The sequence below is a fragment of the Mandrillus leucophaeus genome, unplaced genomic scaffold (genome assembly GCF_000951045.1).
Source record: "Mandrillus leucophaeus isolate KB7577 unplaced genomic scaffold, Mleu.le_1.0 Scaffold184, whole genome shotgun sequence".
NCBI lineage: Eukaryota > Metazoa > Chordata > Mammalia > Primates > Cercopithecidae > Mandrillus > Mandrillus leucophaeus.
In genome coordinates, this window is record NW_012101854.1 from 1,774,418 (window position 1) to 1,777,477 (window position 3,060).

General features: G+C 36.0%; 1 pseudogene; it reads left to right on the forward strand.

The window, feature by feature from the left end:
- Positions 1–408: 408 nt before the first annotated feature.
- Positions 409–818, forward strand: LOC105538062 (annotated as a pseudogene).
- The last annotated feature ends 2,242 nt before the right edge of the window (positions 819–3,060 follow it).

Consider the following 3,060-nt stretch of genomic DNA (forward strand, 5'->3'; position numbering starts at 1 on the left):
AGCTCCACATCGTCCTTACAAATTGCAGTTTATCAACTCTACCATCTATTTAAAACTAACATGGTATGAACTAAAGTTGGTAATAAAAAAAAAAAAAAAATTGTTAAAACTTTTTTTTTTCTCTTCAGAACTTAGTTCTGAAAAGCATGAATACCATAAATAAATAAATAAATAAATAATACAGTTTTTGTTTTTGAACTTCCTTTTTTCACTGTAGTTTACTACAGTTTGTGCCACGTCAGTTTCAAAGCATCAGTTACAGCTATGGAGCAACTCCGGTTTAATGAGCTGTTATGCAGCTCTTTCTAGTGAGTTTTTTTCTTATCTGTTTTATAAATACATACTGATAGAAACTATTGGGTAGAGATTTAAAATAGTACTTTAACAGTTGCAGAGTCCAGGTCGAAAATGGAGGCAGCGGCTGTGTCCAGGGTTTCTTGGTTGCTGGGTTGGTCCCGCCCACAGCTGGGGTGGCCTCTGTCGAGGGGCTCCAATGGCGAGGGGGGCTCAGCTAGCACGTGGAAGGCCCTCACCTACTTCCTCGTGCTCCCGGAAGTAGCATGCAGCATGCTGAATGTGTTCCTGAAGTCACACCACGGAGAGCACCAGAGACCTAAGTTCATACCCTACCCCATCTTCGCATCAGGACCAAGCCGTTTCCCTGGGGAGATGGTAACCCTACTCTATTCCACAACCCTCACGTGAATCCACTTCCAACTGGTTACGAAGATGAAGAGAATCCAGACCACTACCCGGGCACCGGGGACCACAGCACTGGTTTGGACCATTGCTTTGCACATGGACCAGAAAAATTATAGCAGACCTTAAGCTCACCTTCTTTACTTGTATCAGATGATGACTGGTATCCTGATCTTCCATCCCTTTGCTTGTGGCAGGAGATGGCTTAAATAAATAAGTTAAACTCAAAAAAAAAAAAAAAAAGGTACAATTGGAATGTCAAGTACCTGCTTTACTCATATATCCAAAGTATATTTTTCAAACATTTTATTGGCATTTTTACTTGACTTTAGCCATATAGACAACCACTCTTCAACTTTTCTGCAGGATTATTTCATTCATAAATATAATTCATAATATGAGGCATAATGAAGTCAACCGATTCCAAAAATTATCTGGTTATCTCACTTAGTGGCAACTGTGAAATTGTTTAAAGGGAAGAGCTTTGTTAATATGAAGTTTAAGAAAATCAGTTACAAAAGAGAAGTTTAAAGAGAAGAATCCATTATTTCCATTATTTGAATAATTTCTTTATTCAATTTTTTTCTCATTAAAGCTTCACAAACTGCTAACAAATTTATGTCAACGTCTGAATAATTTCAAGTTTCACAAATATTACTCAATTGTGACAGTAGTTCTCCAAATAATAGAATGCTATATTTCTCTTGATCTTTAAGAAATAGATGTGTTCATAAAATGCAGATAGGCAATACAAAAATAATTTTAAAAATATTGTTATCTGCAATGCTAATAATAAATAAACAGAATACCTGACATCGTAGTCAGAAAAACAGACTCTTCATTTTGGTAATGCATGAATAAATGTGTGATGGCCTGGAAAATGGTTAGGTGAAATACATATTTTCTATGGATTTTTGAAAAGGGCTTCTAAAACATTAAGCCACTAATTCCAGAGTATAAATAACAGCTGTAAGAATATGTTTTATGTGTCATATTTAATTGAAAACTATGTGAAATAAAGGTTAAAGAGTACCTTTATATTAAAAGTCATTAGAAATAAAGGCAAGTCGGCCAGGTTCTCTAACTCACACCTGTAATCCCAGCACTTTGGGAAGCCAAGGCAGGTGGATCACTTGAGGTCAGGAGTTTCAGCTTGGCCAGCATGGTGAAACCCCATCTTTACTAAAAATACAAAAAATTATCTGGACATGGTGGTACACACCTGTAATCCCAGCTACTCTGGAGGCTGAGGCAGGAGGATCTCTTGAACCCAGTAGGCAGAGGTTGCAGTGAGCTGAAATCACGCCACTGCACTCCAGCTTGGGCAACAGAGTGAGACACCATCTCAAAAATTAAAAAAAGAAAGATATAAAAGCAAGTTTATTTGTTTAGAACTAATCCACTTTTAATTACATCTAAAATTTTGCATACATATAAATATAATAAATTTTGAAGTTATTTTGCCATCAATAAATATATAATAATCATTTTCATAATGAATTAAGTAAACTAAGTGAAAACTAAATTTTCTTACCATAAAAATCACTGTCATTTAGAAATAAAAGCATTTTATACAAAGAGCATGTAAATTGTGTTTCAAATGTTATCTTTTGTTGTAAAATACTTATTTGTGACTGCTATAAAATAAATGATTGCGGATATAAAGAAAAACATGCTGAAAAATATCAATTCCTTGAAAAATCAATTTTTATTGAAAGAAAGGTAGAGGACATTGTTATGCTGATAATAAAGATAATAGATTTAGTCTCCAAATTCACAGTATCATTTGTACAGAAATTAATGGCTTGATTACTTTAATAGGCAGAGTACATAATAGTCTATATTCATTGATGGTGTGAGAAAATGGAAGGCAGGAAGGACACACAATTTACACTCATTATTGTCACTAAAAGAACCAGCATTTCCTAGTCATCACTTTAAAAATAACCATTTTGGGCCGGGCGCAGTGGCTCATGGCCTGTAATCCCAGTACTTTAAGAGGCTGAGGCAGGTGGATCACAAGGTTAGGAGTTCGAGACCAGCCTGACCAATATGGTGACACCCCATCTCTACTAAAAATACAAAAATTAGCCAGATGTGGCGGCATATGCCTGTAATCCCAGCTACTGAGGAGGCTAAGGCAAGAGAATTGCTTGAACCTGGGAGGCGGAGGTTGCAGTGAGCTAAGATCTTGCCACTGCACTGCAGCCTGGGCGACAGAGTGAGACTCTGTCTCTAAATAAATAAATAAATAAATAACCATGTTATTATTATATTTTTGCTACATGGTGATACAATGATCCTCACATATGCAATTTGTGCATTAATATATCTTTCTCCTGCTTGTGGAAGGCAGTCGTT